We start from the raw sequence: 20,765 nt of genomic DNA, 5'->3' as shown, positions 1-20,765 counted from the left end.
GACTGGTCCCTTAGAATCTGTGCTAACTGCTCCTGCTAAACTATCAGTTTGATCCTGTATTTCGCTGTGGCACTCACAGTACCTTGCCCAGACCTGAGGAAGAGCTCGGTGCAGCTGGAAAGCTCGTCTCTCTCACCAGCAGAAGTTGGTCCATATACGACCTCGCCCACCGGTACGTGGACAAGCAGACAGTCAATGCAAAGAGCACCGCCTCCTGGCACACTCGTTTAGGATCAATACTACACACACTTCAATAAAGGTGTTTGTTCTTCACTGGCAATGAGTGCTGAGTCCAGCTCTGAACAGTCTCTGCCTCTTTAACGTGCTGTGGAATGAGGATGTTCTCAGATGTGACTATCTGCCCACACACTGCTCCATTTATACCCTGTGAACAGCAGGGGTGCTGGGACTAGGGGCGCAGGGGGCATGGCAGCACCCCCTGGCTTGAAGTGGTTTCCATCACAAATGGGGTTTACAGTTTTGTTCAATGGCTTTCAGCCTCCCCCCCACTAGACAAATTGTTCTGATGTCACTGATGACGTATGGGGGGTGGCATATGGGGTCACATGCCACCCAGATTAGCTGCTTGGTTGTACTGAGCATGCTCAGTAACATCTGCTGAAGCCACTGCCCTCACTCTCTCTCTCTTTCTCCCCCCCCCCATCCCACTGTCAGCAGTTCCAGGTCATTTCAGCGATGACGAGCGTTGATATTTGTGTAAATGTTGTCGTCATCTGTCTCTATTGGTCGTATCTTCTCTTCCGTGTAAACCTCTTCCTCCGCTTGTGTGTCTCTTTCGTGGAAGTTAAAGTTAACGTAAGTCGCATCATCAGCTGGTGGAGGAGAAGACTGCAAAGCAAGAGGAAAATAAGTGAAGACCTCTAAAGTTCATGGAACAAATGCTGCATTCTCCAGTATTTTGAGGCTTCTGGAGCTCATAAGATTCCCCCTTGCCTTGAACCTCCCAATCCCACTGCCTAGAACCAATGCTGCATTTTCTATTATCACTGAAGATCCTGTGCAATCACTAATTTATGTCCTCTTTATCTTTGCTCTAAGGCTAATTAATTCTTGATTCCCCTCTAACTTTTTAAATGTCGTACCACCCCGATCCTATTCAGGAACTAGTGCTGCATTTTCTGTTACTCTGAAGTTCTTGGAGCTGCAGTCTGTAAAAGGAGAACTGATTTCTTTATTACCTGGAGTTGATGCTCAACACCCAGTTCCCCTACGCTCGAGAGAAAAATTAAATGAGGCTCTTATGATAAGCTCTCCAACTCACCATCTCCATCTGATTCATCTCTGCCTCTGACCTGCTTTGAAGTGGTTCTGGAAAAAAAATGAAGTTGTGGCTAAGCTGGTTATTCTCTGACCTTTGGGTCACTTAAATGAAGGAGTTAGTTGTCAGTCTAGTTAGTTCATAGTGGAGCAGTATCTACATCCCACACGTTCCCACCTGAGCAGTTGCCAATAATTGGCGGCTTTGTTGGCAATCCAGCCAAGGTGGAATAGACGTGGAGACTGAATACACCTTTCATACCTTGAGGTGCTTCCTCAGGTCAGGGAGGAGACATGGAATAGTCCTATCATTGCTCAGGTGGTATCTGTGCTTTAGTATGAGACTTCAGTAACTAAGGCTGCCAGTTCACCATCACTGCTGTACGTTCACTGGCAAAAACTCCCTGAATTACTCTTTATTCGGCTAAAGGAAGGACACAAAGAAGAATCTATCGGCATCCTATGAGCTCTCCTCCTACAGAAATTGCTTACACTTATTGTCCAAGTAAATCTTACCTTTGGAGCACTGTCTGCATCTCCACAAAAGGATACCGAGCACCAGAAAGAAGAGAAGTGTCCCAGCCACAGCCCCAGGAACAATGTAAGAGCTCATTAGCTTTTGGTCATGTGCTGTTGAAAGAAACATTAATTCACTGCTGTCCTACTAGACAGGGGCTACCGAGGCAGGGCAAGTTGAGTTATTGCACCTCTATCACCACTAGTTCTAGGGAAAGACAACATAGTTTGGGTCATGCATTACCACCTCTGCAGGAGTCCTACTGGATAGGGACAGGGGAAGATGCTGTGAGCGAGGTCACTAGATCACCACCACTCAAGGAATCCTGCAGCAGAACAGCTGACGGAGAAACAGCAAACTGGAGCCTGGTCTACACTAGGCGTTTAAACCGGTTTTAGGAGCGCAAAACCGATTTAACGCCACAACCGTCCACACTAGGAGACACCATATATCGATTTTAATGGCTCTTTAAACCGGTTTCTGTACTCCTCCCTAACGAGAGGAGTAACACTAGTATCGGTATTAAAATATCGGATTAGGGTTAGTGTGGACGCTGATCGACGGCATTGGCCTCCGGGAGCTATCCCACAGTGCACCAGTGACCGCTCTGGACAGCATTCTGAACTCGGATGCACTGGCCAGGTAGACAGGAAAAGCCCCGCGAACTTTTGAAATTCATTTCCTGCTTCCCCAGCGTGGAGATCTCATCTCATCAGCACAGTTAACAATGCAGTCTCCTGAGAATCGTAAAAGAGCCCCAGCATGGACTGCACGGGAGGTACTGGATCTGATCGCTATCTGGGGAGAGGATTCAGTGCTAACAGAACTGCGTTCCAAAAGACGAAATGAAAAAGTATTTGAAAGAATTTCTAAGGCTATGACGGATAAAGGCCACAGCCGGGACTCAGTGCAGTGCAGAGTGAAAGTTAAGGAGCTCAGACAAGGCTACCAGAAAACCAAAGAAGCAAACGGAAGGTCCGGGGCAGGTCGAAAAACATGCCGCTTCTATGCTGAGCTGCATGCAATTTTAGGGGGCTGCGCCACAAGTACCCCACCCCTGATCGTGGATTCCAAGGTGGGGGTTGTAATCTCTTCCATGGCTGAGGATTATGCAGACGGGGAAGATGAAGATGAAGAAGAGGAGGAAGACCTAACAGAGAGCACACAGCACTCCGTGAGCCCCAGCAGCCAGGAGCTTTTTATCACCCTGACGGAATTACCGTCCTCCCAGCCCTCACAAGCGGAATTACCGTCCTCCCAGCCCTCACAAGCCACTATCCCAGACAATGACGCCATGGAAGGGAGCTCTGGTGAGTGTACCTTTGCAAATAGCAAACATTGTTTTTTTAACCAAGCCTTTTTTAATGATTGATTTGCCCTGAGGACTTGGGATGCATTCGCAGACAGTATAGTTACTTAGAAAAGTTTGTTAACATGTCCGGGGATTGAGAGGAAATCCTCCAGGGACATCTCGATGAAGCGCTCCTGTAGGTACTCCAGAAGCCTTTGCAGAAGGTTTCTGGGCAAGGCAGCCTTGTTCCGCCCACCGTGGTAGGACACTTTACCACGCCATGCATGTAGCAAGTAATCAGGTATCATTGCATGGCAAAGCATAGCAGCGTATGGTCCCGGTGACTGCTGGCATTCAAGAAGCATCCGTTCTTTATCTTGTTCTGTTATCCTCAGCAAAGTGATATCGTTCAGGATAACCTGTTTAAAAATCAGGAATTTAAGTAAGGGGGGTGGCCATTTTTCTACTGTGTTCGTGGAATGCATCAGCTTAAAAAAAAAACTTTCCTGCACGTAGCGAAGCGGGGGGAGGGGAAGAGTGAAATGCCGATGATCTTTTCTGTGTTTGGTCACCGGCGATCTTCCCCAAGGTACCAGACACGCAGGGGGTGGGGGGTGGGAAGGGTGTTGATTAGCAGGGAGCTAGCGTGGTATTAGCCATGCGTTGGGGGGAGGGGTAAATCACTGCAGAAACCGAAAGACAGTGGCTTACCATGGCCGCATGCAAGCTGAATTCTGATGCCTGGACCTGTGTCTGAGAGATGTGTAACTGCAGAGCTGCAGGCACTCACTATTAAGATGAAAAATGCGACCTTGTAGGGAAATCACATGTGCTAGGTGAATACTGCTTTTCACTGTGAAAGAGTATAACCATTGTTCTGTAAAATGTATCTTTCTAAATATTTATCTCCCTCATGCAGCTGCAAATTTTTCAACCATCCCTCCTCCATCCCAAAGGCTAGCATAGATAAGGCGGAGGAAAAAGAAGACGCGAGATGAGATGTTCTCAGATATTATGGAAGTTACACGCAATGAAAGAGCTCATCTGAATGAGTGGAAGGACGTGGTTTCAAATTACAGGAAAGAGGCCAGTGAACGTGAGGACAGGAGGGATGAACGTGAGGACAGGAGGGACAACTGAGATGAGAGGTGGCGGCAGGAAGACCGGCAGGAAAATCAGCGGTGGCGGCAGGAAGATCAGCGGTGGTGGGATGCAACTCTGGGGCTGCTGCGTGATCAAACTGACATGCTCCGGCGTCTTGTGGAGCTTCAGGAACGGCAGCAGGATCACAGAGTGCCGCTGCAGCCCCTGTATAACCACCCTCATCCCTCACCATGTTCCACATCCTCCTCACCCAGACGTGTAAGAACGCGTGGGGGGAGGCTCCGTGCACCCGCCCACTCCACCCCCGTGGACAGCCCAACCAGAAGGCTGTCGTTACTGTGAATTTTTTTTAATGGCCTTCTCCATCCCTCCTATCCTCCTCCCAAACCACACCCTTACTTCTCTATCTCTTTTTATAATGAATCAATAAAGAATTCATGCTTTTTAAATGAGAGTGACTTTATTTGCATAAGTAAGCTGTACTCGAAGGGGGAGGGGGAGTTGCTTACAGGGACTGAGTCAATCAAGGGGGTTGGGTGTTCATCAACAAACACAGCAGTCACACTGTACCCTGGCCATTGATGAAGCTCGTTTTCAAAGCTTCTCTGATGCGCACCGCTTCCTGGTGTGCTCTTCTAATCTCCCTGGTGTCTGGCTGTGCGTAATCAGCGGCCAGGTGATTTGCCTCAGCCTCCCACCCCGCCATAAAGGTCTCCCCCTTACTCTCACAGAGATTGTGGAGAATACAGCAAGCAGTAATAACATAGGGGACATTGGTTTGGCTGAGGTCTGAGCGAGTCAGTAATGTCCGCCAGCGCGCCTTTAAACGGCCAAATGCACATTCCACCACCATTCTGCACTTGCTCAGCCTGTAATTGAACAGATCCTGACCACTGTCCAGGCTGCCTGTGTATGGCTTCATGAGCCATGGCATCAAGGGGTAGGCTGGGTCCCCCAGGATAACGACAGGCATTTCAACATCCCCAACTGTTATTTTCTGGTCTGGGAAGTAATTTCCTTGCTGCAGCCGTTTAAACAGAGTAGTGCTTCTGAAGACGCGAGCGTCATGAATCCTCCCTGGCCATCCCACGTGGATGTTTGTGAAACGTCCCTTGTGATCTACCAGTGCTTGCAGCACCATTGAAAAGTACCCCTTCCGGTTTACGTACTGGGTGCCCTGGCGCTGCGGTGCCAAGATAGGGATATGGGTTCCATCTATCGCCCCACCACAGTTAGGGAATCCCATTGCAGCAAAGCCATCCACTATGGACTGCACGTTTCCCAGAGTCACAACCTTTCGTACAAGCAGCTTAGTGATTGCTTTGGCTACTTGCATCACAGCAGCCCCCACAGTAGATTTTCCAACTCCAAATTGATTCCCGACTGACCGGTAGCTGTCTGGCGTTGCAAGCTTCCTCAGGGCTATCGCCACTCGCTTCTCTACTGTGAGGGCTGCTCTCATCTTGGTATTATGGCGTTTCAGGGCAGGGGCAAGCAAGTCACAAAGTTCCATGAAAGTGCCCTTACGCATGCGAAAGTTTCGCAGCCACTGGGAATCGTCCCACACCTGCAACACAATGCGGTCCCACCAGTCAGTGCTTGTTTCCCGGGCCCAAAATCGGCGTTCAATGGATAGAATCTGCCCCATTACCATCAGGATCTCCAAAGCGCAGGGGCCCGTGGTTTGAGAGAATTCTGTGTCTACGTCCTCATCACTGTCATCGCCGCGCTGCCGTATCCGCCGCCTCCTCGCCTCGGATTGAAGGTCCTGGTTCACCATAGACTGCACGAGAGTGCGCGAGGTGTTTAAAACATTCACGATTGCGGTATGGAGCTGAGCAGGGTCCATGCTTGCTGTGCTATGGCGTCTGCACAGTTCACCAAGCAAAAAAAGGCACGAAACGGTTGTCTGCTGCTCAGGGAGGGAGGGGGTGAGGTTGTGCCCAGAACCACACGCGACAATGATTTTTGCCCCATCAGGCACTGGGATCTCAACCCGGAAATGCCAAGGGGCGGGGGAGGCTGCGGGAACTATGGGATAGCTACGGGATAGCTACCCACAGTGCAACGCTCCAGAAATCGACGCTAGCCTCGGACCATGGACGCACACTACCGATTTAAAGTGTTTAGTGTGGCCGCGCGCACTCGATTTTATAAAATCTGTTTTACAAAACCGGTTTATGCAAATTCGGAATAGTCCCGTAGTGTAGACGTACCCTGGGTCGCTGCTCCACCACTACTGGAAGAATAACCGACACCAACCTGGTGGATTCATTTGTCAGAAGATGGTATTTGCAATGGGCTAATCAGTTAGTATCTAGTAAGGACTAGCTTACACCCTCACCCAGAATCAAACTGGAACCTGTGCTGAGGTTCAAAAAGATTTCCCTCATTTAAAAAAAAGACAGTATTCTACAGTTACGGTCCCAAACACTGCAGCTTACAATAGTGGTGCTGCCGTGAGTGGGTTGTTAGGGCTGTCATCTAGACACGACTTGGTTTTGTCCAAGACTGAAAGCAGAATCAGCAATATACCGAGAGGCATTTCCACCCCGCTCAAAACTGGGAAATACTGGAAATCTTCTTATGAGAGAGCCTGTCATGGTGAAACTGACTGTTCAATAGGGGTGAGAAGAGCTTCTGAACCTGGAGCTGCTTCTCCAAACCGCTGAACCCTTTGTGAGTCACCCATCGCCAAGCCGCTCAGAGAATTCTGGTGGGCAGCAATGCTGTGCTGCTGAGCGAGGGACATCAGGAAAAGGGGAGAGGGTTGCAAATACTTTGATGACCCCCCCCCCCCCCAAAAAAAGATGGTCAGGATCTGGAAAGCCACCAGGAATCACTGACTTCTCACTGCAAATCTCTCCATAACATTCCCTTCTCCTTCTGTTTGCCAGCAACTCCTGTGCCATCAATATCACCCCATGTAAAGTATTAGCATCTGCTCTTCCTTTCCTAGTCCTTATTCTTCCCTAGGAAATACAGTGAAGATCTGAGAGGACAATGCTGCTATTTACCATGGATGGTCACTCTGGTTCCATTTCCACTGCCATTTTTACCAAAGTCACATCTGTAAATGGCTGGTGACTGGGGAGGTATTAAAATAAACGTCCCCCCCTCCAGTATTGTGTTCTTTTCCCAGCCTGGCCATTTAACATCCCCTGCTTCTCAGAGGTTAAAGTGATGCTTTCACTTAGTTCCATTCTTAGCTTTATGATGCCTGGCAAGGCCAGTAAACCATCCCCCCAGCCTCCCGAATGTTCACTCTGGAGAAGTTGCCTCCTGCAATATGGATCCTTATGTGAACTGGATCTGACATAAGAAGCAGCCCCAGGTTTCACCCATCCACAAATCAGACAGGAATTCATGTCTAACTACCCTGCTATCTCTCACAGATTCCAGGCATGCAGGCAGGCTTTGAACGTACCAATGGGTGTGCGTGCAACATGGGCAAGCAAACGTTTAGAGACTAATTTGAGGCCATGTGAAACATTTGGCTGTAAAGAATCTAAAATTGAAACATTGTTCCCCTTTAATACCAGCCTACACGGTTCTATCTTGCAAGGAGTTTAGTGCTTCTGGGCAGGCGTGGAGCACCCTCAGCTCCCATTGAAGGTGGAACTGACGACACTCAACACCTTCCAGGAGACGTGAGCTCTTGTTCTCACTCACTCACCCCCATTTCCCCAAGAAGATCAGGTAGGAAATTCTGGCACTTACTCTCGATGGTCACTTGGGTTCCTGTTCCATTCCCAGAGAGGTTCCTTGCTGTGATCCCCACCTCACACATGTAGGTTCCTGTATTAGATAAATCCACATTTTTCAAAGTCAGAGAGGCAAACCCATTGTCCAAATGCAGGGTTGTGATCACCTCACTCTCCTTCACCAGCTCTTTCTTTAGTCCCTCAGTCCCATAGTTATACCCTCGCACATACATGGGGCTGTGGTTATTGACTGTCTTGAATGTACAGTTAATGGCAATAAATCACTGACACTGGTTGGGGTTTGATTCACCATCAGGTCGGTAATTTCTGCAGAAAGAGAAACACAGATGATGGCACCTTCATTGAGAAACAGTTCCATGTGCCAGCAGACAAGGGCAGATGTACAAAATGAATCTCTCCAGTCCTGCTGTTTAGTTTCCCCTGCTTGTTAAGAGGTTAAACTGATGTTCTTTCGTTTGGCCCCATATCGAGCTGTATTGTGAATGTCAAGTCTTTTCTGCTCTGTTTAGTGAGCAGGTAACCCCAGAAGCTTCAGTCTAGACAAACCCCCTCCAGCAATGTGACTTCTTACCTGAACCTTGTGTACTCCTGACACGTCTGCCAAATTCCTCACATTCAAAACCTCCTTGAGACCTATTTCCCTCCACCAGCCTAACGCAGGGCAAGAGAGAGGGTGGCCAATTCTCCGTTACAGAAAAATGGAATTCATTGAAGGACGTGAAATGGGCAGTTCGGAGAAGTGATGCACTTTTGCTGGCAATGGCAGGGGAGTGAGGATCGGGGTGCAACCGTTACTCTGGGCAGGGCTGTGCTTACAGCGTAGCGAGAGAGTGTCAGCAAGTCTTTAGCACTGGTTTTACTGGTGGAAACTTCAGCAGCTCCAGGGCCAGGAGGCAGCTGAGCAGGGGGTTTGTGGATCTTCCTGGCACCCAGATGTTGGATTGAAGGGCCTAAATCCCTGTGTGGATTTAGTTCTTTAATCTCTCTGTGTCTCACTTCCCAATCTACTGTTAGTACGTCTGCCTGTTCTCCCCACTTTTGTCTGCCTTGTCTGTTTAGACGAGTGTAAATTCTTTGGCTCAGGGGCTCTTTCACTATGTCCATGTACAGTAGAGCTGATTGCAAATGTTCTGGCAAAACTTACCTTAGACTGAGAATGCCAATGCACTGAAGAGAATTAATTCACCAAATCTACTACAGATTTGACTCCACATTTGTGGATTTCCACCCCAACTTCGACAATCACCACCCAGCCATTAAACTCTCTGTGGAACACTCCCACACTAGCATCAACTTCCTGGACACCACCATCAGCTTCAACAATGGAACCCTACAGACAACCCTAGACAAGAAACCCACAGATCACCACACCTCATGTCATAAACCCAGTAACCACCCCAAACAACCAAAAAAATCTGTAATCTACAGCTCAGCACTCATATAGCACAGAATATGTTCCTAGGAGAAAGTCTGGGATACACACCTTAATGCACTCAAAACGGCAATCAATGCACTTAATGCACTCAAAACCGCAGTGCAGGGTAAAAGTAAAGGAGCTGCGGAGTGTCTATTGCAAAGCACGCGAGGGAAACCGCAGATCCGGCAGTGCCCCCACGACCTGCCGGTTTTACAAGGAGCTGGATGCGATTTATGGGGGTGACCCCTCTGTAAATCCAAGGACCACGATGGACAGTTCAGAGCCGGTAGAGGAGGGGGAGGGGGAGGGGGAGGGGGAGGGGGAGGCAGACAGTGAGGCTACTGTGGTGGGGGAAGCCAGCCCGGAGGAGGCATGCAGTCAGGAGCTCTCCTCAAGCCAGGAGGAAGCTAGCCAGTCGCAGCCCCTGGAACTTGGTGCAGAAGAATCACAGGAGCAGGTCCCAGGTAAGCAGCTTTTATTGCAATGCAAAGGTTTTGGGAGAGTAGGGGGGATGGTATGGCTGCATGCCTGCATGCCTAGACATGGAATATCCCATTGATGTGGTCTATCACGTCAAAGTAATCTGCCTCTGTAATCTCTTCAAAAGTTTCTGCAAGAGCATAGGCAATTCGCGTGACCAAGTTTAAAGGGAGAGCCATTGTGGTCCCTGTCCCATTCAGGCTAACGCGTCCGTGCCACTGTTCCAGGAGGGGTGGGGGAACCATGCTTGCACAGAGGCACGCTGCATAAGGACCCGGGCGGAATCCGCATTGTTGTAGGAGACCCTCCCTTGCTTCTTTGGTAACCCGCAGAAGGGAGATATCTTCCAGTATTAACTCCTGTGGGAAATGGAGGGAGTGTTTCAGTGCTGGTTTCCCCAACTGCATAGCGCGGCAGGCAGGAACCCCAGGAACCCCAGGGTTAACAAAGCCCCGAAACAGGCAGCCTAGCCATGAAGCAAGAAGCACCCTGCTCGAGCAGACCGCGGAAGGAAACCCCAGGGTTAATTCCTGAGGGAGATGGAGGTGCTGCGTTTAACAAAGCACCAGCACCCTGCTCGAGCACACCGCGGAAGGAAACCCCAGGGTTAATTCCTGAGGGAGATGGAGGTGCTGCATTTAACAAAGCACCAGCACCCTGCTCGAGCACACCGCGGAAGGAAACCCCAGGGTTAATTCCTGAGGGAGATGGAGGTGGTGCATTTAACAAAGCACCAGCACCCTGCTCGAGCACACCGCGGAAGGAAACCCCAGGGTTAATTCCTGAGGGAGATGGAGGTGCTGCGTTTAACAAAGCACCAGCACCCTGCTCGAGCACACCACGGAAGGAAACCCCGGGGTTAATTCCTGAGGGAGATGGAGGTGGTGCATTTAACAAAGCACCAGCACCCTGCTCGAGCACACCGCGGAAGGAAACCCCAGGGTTAATTACCATTACCATTTCTGGGAGGCTGTGAATTCTCTAGCAGTTGCTGAAATGTGTGAGGAATGCTTGTGAGACTTTAAAATAACTTCAGATTATACACAATGGAAGCTCTCTTAAAATGTATCATTTGCTGTATTTTCACAGTGACCTTGAGTAGTCCTGGGCCAGTCTTATCAGTGACTGAAAGAAAGCTGCAAAACCTGAGGAGGAAACCGAACAAGAGCAAAGAAGAACTGGTGAAGGCAGTTATGAACCAGTGTGCAACAGAGAATAAAAATGCGCAGGAATGGAGAGAAAAGATGCATCACTGGAGGCAAACAGAAAGCAGGAGAAAGGCGTTGACGCTGAAGAAAACCACGAGGCAGCTTATAAACCTCATTGCGCGCCAAACAGACTGTATGCAGTCAATGGTAGCAATGCAGGCAGAGCACTACCGTGCCAAACCCCCACCCTCCCAAACCTCTTTCCCCTATGCACCAATGTCAGCTCCAAGTCCCGTTCCCCAGCATCCAGGTTCTTACCTACACCATCACCAGCTGCCCCCGACACCTGTACGGTCACCTATGAGCCCAGAGAACTACGACCCTTACCCTCTGCACTCAACCCCCATCACCATGCAACAGTACAATCCTGAGGTGCACAGCACTCCTGGCAGTACATATGAAAAACTATGAATGTACAGTTCAACAACCAACCCCCCTGCCCGTGTACTTCCTTTTTTTAAAATAAATGATTTCTTTGATTTTGAATCAGTTTTTATTATTGCATAAAGTGAAAGATAACAAACCCCAATGAAAACACAGGTAACAAACATCAAGGAAAACACAGGCACTTAAAAGCACTGTAACCAGTGCACGTCACTCCTGGTCAAGGCAAAAAAACATTACTGTTGGCTTTCAGCCTCAAATTTCTCCCTCAAGGCATCCCTAATCCTTGTTGCCCTGTGGTGGGCGTCTCTAGTAGCCCTGCTGTCTGGCTGTGCAAATTCAGCCTCCAGGACTTGCACCTCGTTGGTCCATGCCTGGCTGAATGCTTCACCCTTCCCTTCACAAATATTATGGAGGGTACAGCACGCGGATATAACCGTAGGGATGCTGCTTTCCCCCAAGTCTAGCTTCCCATATAGACATCTCCAGCGAGCTTTTAAACGGCCAAAAGCACACTCCACAGTCATTCGGCACCGGCTCAGCCTGTAGTTGAAACGGTCCTGGCTCCTGTTCAGCTTCCCTGTATATGGTTTCATGAGCCAAGGCATTAATGGGTAAGCGGGGTCCCCAAGGATCACAATGGGCATTTCAACGTCCCTTACTGTGATCTTTCGGTCTGGGAAAAATGTACCTTCCTGCATCTTCCTGAACAGGCCACTGTTCCGAAAGATGCGTGCATCATGCACTTTTCCAGGCCAGCCTGTGTAAATATCAATGAAACGCCCACGGTGATCCACAAGCGCCTGGAGAACCATAGAGAAATACCCCTTGCGATTAATGTACTCGTAGGCTAGGTGGGGTGGTGCCAGAATAGGAATATGCGTCCCATCTATTGCCCCTCCACAGTTAGGGAAACCCATTTCTGAAAAGCCATCCACAATGTCCTGCACGTTCCCCACAGTCATGGTTCTCCTCAGCAGGATGCGATTAATGGCCCTGCAAACTTGCATCAACACGATTCCAACGGTCGACTTTCCCACCCCAAACTGGTTCCCGACCGACCGGTAGCTGTCTGGAGTTGCCAGCTTCCACATTGCAATAGCCACCCGCTTTTCCACCATCAGGGCAGCTCTCAATCTTGTGTCCTTGCGCCGCAGGGTGGGGGCGAGCTCAGCACACAGTCCCATGAAAGTGGCTTTTCTCATACGAAAGTTCTGCAGACACTGCTCGTCATCCCAGACTTCCATGACAATGTGATCCCACCACTCACTGCTTGTCTCACGAGCCCAAAAGCGGCGTTCCACGGTGCTGAGCATTTCCGTTACCGCCACAAGCAATTTCATGTCACCCGATTTAGGAAAATCGATATCATCATCGGACTCCTCACTGTCACTTTGGAGCTGAAGGAGGAATAGCTCAACTGCCAAACATGATGTGCTGGCGACAGTCAGCAGCAAATTCCTCAGCAGCTCAGGCTCCATTTCACAGCGTGCTGAACTCACAATGGCAAGAAACGTGGACGGCGAAACTGAGACTGCTGGGAAGTGAAGCGATGCACCACGGGGCGTTGGAACAGGAAGCGGAATGACCCACACACTTCCTTCCCCTTCCCACAATACTCAGCGCCAAAACGGCGCCAAAACGGGATGAGGTGCTCTGTGGGATAGCTGCCCACAATGCACCTCTCAGTACAGCGCTGGAAATGCTGCCAATGTGGCCACACTGCAGCGCTGGTAGCTGTCAGTGTGGCCACACTGCAGCGCTGGCCCTGCACAGCTGGATGACCAGCGCTGCAAACTACCAGCGCTGCAAACCGTAAGTGTAGCCATAGCCTCAGTGTAACAAACTACGTCGCTCAAACATGTGGATTTTTCACACCCCTGAGCAACGTAGTTATGGCAACATAGGTCTGTAGTGTAGACCAGACCTAAGTTTCCAGGAGCTGAAGAAGAGCTCTGTGGAAGCTTGAAAGCTTGTCTCTCTCTCTCTCTCCAACAGAAGTTGATATCATAGATTGAAGATATTCCCTCACCCACCTGCTCTCTCAAGTTGCATATAAGGGCTCATAGGCTTAGCCAATCAGAAACCTCCCCTCATCTCAAAAGTTTTTGAATATCTGGGGCTTGACCCTGCATTCCTTGTGCAGCCAAACCCCCCACAAAAATCAGTGCAATGCAGGATCAGGACCATTGTACGCACCACAGAATGTCCTCCAATTTTGCCCACAGCTCTGCCCTTTACATTTTGTGCTGCTCCATCTCCCCCAGCACCACCTGCCCCAGCTCCCTGGAACCAGGCCAGTGTCCTGAGTTCCCCCGAAGGGTTTTGTAGAACAGAGAAGGAAATGCTGGTATTTACCATTGATGGTCACTTGGGTTCCAGTCCCAGGATATGTCCCATCTTTGCTCCCAACCCCACATACGTAGGTTCCAGAATCAGTGACGTCGGCTTTCTTCACAGTGAGGGAAAGAGACCTCTTTTCTGTATCTGCTGATAATATGATTCGATCTGTTCCATTGTTCACCTTGGCTGTTACATTGTTTCTAGTTTTATTCCATTCAGCAAACCACTTGATTGAATTATTGCTTGTGTTGAATGTACACTCGATGGTGAACTCTGACCCTTCTATTGCACAGATAGAGTGGGGTCTCTGATTCACCAAAAAGACAGCAGCAGTATTTTCTGCGGCTCCTGAAACACAAATTCAGTGTCATTATTTGAAATTATTGCAACAGGAGGAAGAATGAAATCAAACAAAATTGTTTGCAAATGATCCAGTGCAGAATGTTTCCATTTCTCTACAAGGAAGCCAAGTGCATGAGCAGAAACTCTCTGCTGAAGGTCACGGCATGAAGTTCAGAGTGATGAGTGGGGAGGGCCCAGACCGGGCAGTTTGCACAGGTCCTGCTGGCACTGTTAGCCGGCCTGCCCCACTGGCTCCAGCCTGCCGTACGGGCTCCATGGGGCCTCTCCCTAAGTGCCAGCGAGAGAGCACTGGGTGGCTCCTAGGGGGCTAGAGAGAAGCCCAGATGCAGGGAATTGGGCCTGCAGGCCCCATGGTGGAGTGTCTGCTCCAGGGAGGCAAATCTCAACAGCAATGGGCCAACCAAAGACTTGGGGGGAGGGTTCAAAGAAGGGAGATAGAGATGGGAGACAGGAGACAAAAGGAAGATGGAGTGGGGAGAAGACTGAGGGAAAGAGAGATCTGGGAGTGGAAAAGAGAGGATGGGAGAGAGAAAGCGACTGTGTGCAAAGCAGGGGAGAGGGATAGAAAGATGTAGGGGCCTAAGGAAGGGGAAGTAAAATAGACAAGAAAATGTGAGGAAAGTACAAGATGGAAGGAAAAGACAATGATCATCGTTGTTGTTATTTATACTTATTCCCATTGCACCTAGAGTCCTCAGCCACTAGTCCAGCCCCGTGTGTTAGGCCCGGTACGTACTGTCAGAGCCAGTCCCTGCCCTGAGGAGCTCACTGGCTCAGAGTGGGAAAAGAAGAAGAGATGCTGTAGAGGGGGAGTTTCCTTATTCCCTAGGCACAGGGGACCCACCAGTCTATTCTCAGTAGGGGGCCTGAGATGGGCCAGACAGAAAATTGTGGGGCTGAGCCCCCCATTGCCACAAGGCTCCACTCCTTTTTGTAGCCCCTCTCCATGGCCAAGTCGGAGGCCGGTACTGGGCAGTGAAGATGTTGGCTGCTGACAGCCAGTAAGAGCTGCCCTGGCAGGGGAACCTGGCTCCAGGGCCGGCAGATCCCTCAGGGAGCAGCAACCACAGGGGTGGGGCCCAGGAGCCTGGGCTGGAGTGGGTCAGTCTGGGCTGCTGTGGGGAGCCCTGGATCTACCACCTGCCCTGGGTGCTGCGCCCTGGCGTGTGGGGATAGGGATCAGGGGCTCTTCTCAGGCACCCCAGTCCTCTGCCCAGGTGTATTTCTCCACTGCTGCTGGAGCTGGGCACCCAGTCAGCAGACTCTACTCTCCACTCTGCCTTCAGAGCTGGGCAGCTGGAGAGTGGCAGCTGCTACAACAGGGCTAAGGCAAATTTTGGGGTGGTTATAGCCCCTGCAAGCGCTGCCCCCGCCTGTGCACTAGACCACACTGCCTGCCCCCGATATTATTATTATTTATTATTAAGCAGTGCTGCTAACAAGCACAACACTCTACAGAAAAAATAGCAGGAAGATGTATTTCTGTCTTACAGAGCTGATGAAATACCTTCTATTCCATCAGTAACTAGGCAGGATGTAAACTAGCAATGTTTCGGGTAAACTTTTTTTTAATTCCGCGGGACTGGATAACTTGCACCCAAGAACATTAAAAGAATTGTCTGAGGAGCCTGCAGAACCATTTTGTTTTTAACAACTCTTGGTACAATGGGGATGTTCCAGAGAACAGGAACAAAAGCTAATGTTGTGTCAGTATTTTAAAAGGGTAAACGGGGTGACCTGGAAAACTATCAGCTGGTTAGTCTGATTTTAATCCCAGACAAACAAACCTGATATATTTTTTGATGATGAATTTGGTTGATGAAGGTAACTATCGACACGATACACTTAGGGCTTGTACACACTACCACTTATATTGGTATAACTTATGTTGCTCGAGGTGACTAAGCCACCCCCTGGAGCGATGCAAGTTACACCGACCTAAGCACCGATGTGGACAGCGCTATGTCGGGGGAAGAGCTTCTCGCACAGACACAGCTGCTGCGTCTCATGGAGGTGTATTTATTGTGCCAATGGGAGAGCGCTCTCCCGTCGGCATAGAGCATTTTCACCACACACGCTACACTGGTGCAGCAACGTCTAGTGTAGACTAACCCTTAGACTTCTCTAACACCTCTGATATTCTGATTTTGTATGGTGCTGTTTTTTAATCAACACAGAATATAGACTTGTAGGACTGGAAAGGACCTAGTCCAGTCCCCTGCACTCATGGCAGGGCTAAGTACATCTGTATTGAGTGGTATAGAATCATCGAAGCGTAGGGCTGGAAGGGACTTCAATAGAATAGGTCACCTACTCCAGTGCTCTGCCCTCAAGGCAGGACTAAGTAATAACCAGACCAGCCCTGGCAGGTGCTTGTCCAACCTGCTCTTAAAAATCTCCAGTGATGGAGATTCCACAACCTCCCTAGGCAATTTATTCCAGTGCTTAACCACCCTGACAGTTAGGAACTTTTTCCTAATATCCAACCTAAACCGCCCTTGCCGCAATTTAAGCCCATAGCTTCTTGTTCTATCCTTAGAGGTTAAGGAGAACAATTTTTCTCCCTCCTCCTTGTAACAATCTTGTATGTACTTGAAAACTGTTATGTGTCTCCCCTCAGTCTTCTCTTGTCCAAACTAAACAAACCCAATATTTTTCAATCTTCCCTCATAGGTCATGTTTTCTAGACCTTTACTCATTTTTTGTTGCTCTTCTCTGGACTTTCTTCAATTTGTTCACATCTTTCCTGAAATGTGGCACCCAGAACTGGACACAATGTTCCAGTTGAGGCCTAATCAGCTCGGAGTAGAGCAGAAGAATGACTTCTCGTGTCTTGCTTACAACACTCCTGATAATACATCCTGGAATATTTGCGCTTTTTTTTTTTGCAACAGTGTTACACTGTTGACTCAAATTTAGTTTGTAATCCACAATGCCCCCAGATCCCTTTCTGCAGTGCTCCTTCCTAGGCAGTCATTTCCCATTTTGTTTGTGTGCAACTGATTGTTTCTTCCTACATGTTCTTGCTGAATTTCATCCTGGTTTCTCCAGTTTGTCCACATCAGTTTGAATTTTGATCCTATTCTCCAAAGCATGTGCAACCCCTCCGAGCTTGGTATCATCTGCAAACTGTATAAGTGTACTCTCTATGCCATTATTTAAATCATTGTTGAACAGAACTGATTCCTGTGGGACCCCACTCGATATGGTCTTGCACCTTGACTATGAACAACTGATAATAACTACTCTCTGGGAATCTTGCATCCGACGAAGTGGGTATTCACCCACATAAGCTCATGCTCCAATGCGTCTGTTAGTCTATCAGGTGCCACAGGACTCTTTGCTGCTTTTACAGGTCCAGACTAACACGGCTACCCCTCTGATACTCTCTCGGAACGGTTTTCCAATCAGTGATGCAACCTAGTAGCTTCATCTAGGTTGTATTTTCCTGGTTTGTTTATGAGAAGGTCATGTGAGACAATATCAAAAGCCTTACTAAAGTCCAGATATTCCACATCTACTGCTTCTCCCCTATTCACAAGTCTTGCTAACCTGTCAAAAAAGCTATTAGGTTGGTTTGACATGATTTGTTCTTGACAATTCCACGCTGACTGTTACTTATCACCTTATTATCTTCTAGGTATTTGCAAATTGATTGCTTAATTATTTGCTTTATTATCTTTCTGGGAACTGAAGTTAAGCTGACTGGCCTGTAATTCCATGAGTTGTCCTTATTTCCCTTTTTATAGATGGGCACTAGATTTGCTCTTTTCCAGTCCTCTGGAATCTCTCCCCTCTTCCATGACTTTTTGAAGAGAATCGCCAATGGCTCAGCTACCTCCCCAGTCAGGTCCTTGAGTATTCTAGGATGTATTTCATCAGACCCTGGTGACTTGGAGACATCTAATTTTTCTAAGTAATTTTTAACTTGTTCTTTCCCTATTTTAGTCTCAGATCCTTCCTCATTTTCACGGGCATTCACTTTGTGAGACGTAAAATCACTACTAACCTTTTTGGTGAAAACTGAAACAAAAAAGTCGTTTAGCACTTCTGCCATTTCCACACTTTTTCTGTTACTGTTCCTTCCCCCCCCCCCCTCGCCCCATTGAATAACGGGCCTACCCTGTCCTTGGTCATCTTCATGCTTCTAATGTGATTTAGCTCAAAGAAGTTCTGGGCATGATGCAGGAATTACTAAGCGAGATTCTGTGTCCTGTGTTATGCAGAAGGTCAGTGTAGATGTTCATAATGATCCCTGCCAGGCCTTAAAATCTAAGAAAGCCAGAAACACAGGCCATTATTCTGCTGCACCTTGTGCAGTCAATTATACTGTGCAAAGTGTGTGTAAAATAAAGCAATTCTGCTTTCTTTCCTTTGCACAGGTGCAAGTGATGACACAAGATGCGGGCGGAGGAGGGAAGGGGCGGTCAAGTGCACAGTCTTAAAGAGAGACCATCCATTTTCTCTAGCATGTTAGACTCAAGGGTCTTTTCTCCTTCCATTACCAGCCTCAGCTTCTACAGGGAATCAGATGTCAAGTCCACTAAGAGACTATAAGTCATATCCAAAATATCTAGAGTTCAGAGTTTGCCTGCCATCCCTATATTCTCGAGAGATTCACTGCACAACTGTCCTCCTGCTCTGCAGATTCAGCTGTCCAGTCTTCCCTCTGAACCAGAGATACAGACTGTTTACTCAAAGAATCAACATGGAGACAGTCCTGTCCCAACACCATTGTCTCCCCAACAAGCTGGTTAAGCTTATAGGGCTGTTTAAACTCCCTAACAATTTTTATTCCATCTGAAATCTCCTCAAAGCTCCCCACCATGGATTTTTTCAAAGCAAATTCAGTGGATTCATCTTCATTTGAAACACTTTGGCCACTAGGCACCAACACACTTTCCTCAGAAGAGAGACTGTTTATTATTAACAATGGCCCATTAACAGTCCATGGAAACAATTCCTTTTTCCCCCTACTGGGCACAGCTACTGGCTTTTTACAGACTTCAAAGACTTGTTCTGTCTGCTCTACAAACAGAAAAGAGCTGGAGAAACAGTCCCCTTTAACAGACAAACGGCTTGGGATAGCCTTTCCCTTGTCCCAGCACACATGGCTGTTCAGGGACCATTGCTTGGAGATTGGGGTAGCTCCCTTCATAGGCAAGTCATTACCCTTAACATACACAGGATCATTTCCTTAACTGTCACAGTTCTCCACACTGGTAACAGGTAAGGTGTAGGGATACTCACATTCCACTAACCTGGCCTTCCCAGACTGTCCAGTTAGACAGAGTCCCAACTGGAACCTTTAGGCCCGACTGGGAGCCAAATTGATAATAGTCAGAGCAGGGACACCTACAGTTAAGGATGCCGAAAGGTTTCCATTCTAACCCTTGGCTTTTCAGTTGCTCAGAATTTTCCAAAATTTTTGCTTATTGGGCTATTGCTTATCTGTGCAAAGGGGAAATTTGGGGGAAAGATTAAGCCAAAACTAAGTTTTGATGATGAGAAATGTGAAGAAACACACTTTTCCCAGCATAAAACAAAAATTCAGTGCAATGTTTTCTTTGAAAACCCTGAAGCCAAAACACTTTGGGATAAACTGCCTCTGCAGCTGGTAGCTCCAGGGGTGATATAAAGGACCAGGGCTCCCAGCCACAGCTGGAGCCCCGGGGCCTTTAAATTTTGATTTAAAGGGCCCGGGTATTTAAAGGCCCCGCCTCTTCCGGTTGAGGCCACACCCCCTGCTGAGGACTCTGGCGTACCGGTAAGTCCTTTAAGTTACTTTCACCCCTGGGTCCAGACATTCCCAGTGCAGTCAGCAGGCCCAGGGAGGCACTTGCAGAGGAGAGACCTGGCCTGGACCATGCCTCTGCAGAGGAGTTCATCGCCCCTGGCCTGGGCGGAGCAGGAGTGACTGATGGTGCCACAACACCACTCCCCTCCCAGGGCTTTCCCAGGGATACATCTGTGAATTCTCCCCTGGCAGGGTCAGCGGCAGGCCACCAGAGCTGCCGGAAGGCTTACCCCAGTTAATGGCGGCAAAGCACAGGAGTCGGGCGCCATTCCAGCCACATCCCCAAGCCCTTGGACTGGAGCAGAGTCCTCCAGCGCTGCCCTGGGGGTCAGAAAAAAATGTCCATAAACCCCTCTGTGCTTCCCAGCAGGCAGCTCCAGGTATATTGGACACACTGAGCTGAACCAGACCCTGTTGGACACACCCGGCTGACACAGACACGATCTCTGATTAGTTCCTGTACCTGAGTCTATAGACCGGGGCTGTGAGATGCAGCGTGTGGGTGTAAAACACAGTGCAGAGCCCTCTGGCATCTTCCCAACAGGGGCTGAGCCCAGCCTTGCCCAGAGATCTGGGGGAACGGAGGGGGGCTCTGAACCGGGTACGCTAGGGTGGTGGTGTGGCAAGGGCTGCAGTGCTGGCTACTCCTCTCTACCGGGTCTCAGCTTCCCGGGGGTGGCTGGCTGGCTCCCATCTCCACTTTCCCAACCAGTCCTCATGCTGGGGTTGCTGCTCTTCTCTTCCCACTGACCCCACAAAGCCCGGCTGTCCCAGCCACCTGGCTGGAATTGGGGGGCCCAGGGAGCCATTGGCAGCATTCAGTAAAGTCATTAATGTAGGAGCTCTGGAGGGACGGCA

At 49.0% G+C, this 20,765-nt stretch overlaps 1 pseudogene; it reads right to left on the bottom strand.

Annotated features, from left to right (window-relative positions):
- Positions 1-690: 690 nt before the first annotated feature.
- The window catches only part of LOC123349516, a 40,783-nt pseudogene continuing 20,708 nt past the window's right edge, over positions 691-20,765 (bottom strand).

Source organism: Mauremys mutica, chromosome 14 (genome assembly GCF_020497125.1).
Source record: "Mauremys mutica isolate MM-2020 ecotype Southern chromosome 14, ASM2049712v1, whole genome shotgun sequence".
NCBI classification, from domain to species: Eukaryota; Metazoa; Chordata; order Testudines; family Geoemydidae; genus Mauremys; species Mauremys mutica.
Note: the sequence above shows the minus strand (reverse complement) of the source record. Positions and strands in the feature narration are given on the sequence as shown.